This window comes from Penaeus monodon, chromosome 20 (assembly GCF_015228065.2).
Source record: "Penaeus monodon isolate SGIC_2016 chromosome 20, NSTDA_Pmon_1, whole genome shotgun sequence".
Lineage (NCBI taxonomy): Eukaryota > Metazoa > Arthropoda > Malacostraca > Decapoda > Penaeidae > Penaeus > Penaeus monodon.
In genome coordinates, this window is record NC_051405.1 from 25085238 (window position 1) to 25085503 (window position 266).

General features: G+C 37.6%; 1 protein-coding gene across 1 annotated transcript in view; it reads right to left on the reverse strand.

Moving 5' to 3' along the window:
• Positions 1-266, reverse strand: part of LOC119585738 (translation initiation factor IF-2-like) — a gene marked incomplete at its 5' end in the record, with an annotated part of 39905 nt that overhangs the window by 10555 nt on the left and 29084 nt on the right.

Here is a 266-nt window from a genome sequence, read left to right on the forward strand (position 1 = left end):
CCTTTACCTCCTTCTTCCTCCGTTTTCTTTCATCTCATGTGAAAAGCCTTTATACATCCGTTTTCTACGGCCCTCGACACGTAATTAAGCCGAGATCTGTTAATTTTTCTTTTTAATTACCGTGTTGAGACCCTTTCAGAATTACGCCTTGGAAAAGGCTAGCTCTCCAGAAAATGATTTAAGCACGAAAGATTCATGAAAACTGCGAAAATTGTGCAAACAGAAGATATGTTAATCTTCTCCATTTCTCTCACATAAAAATCTCT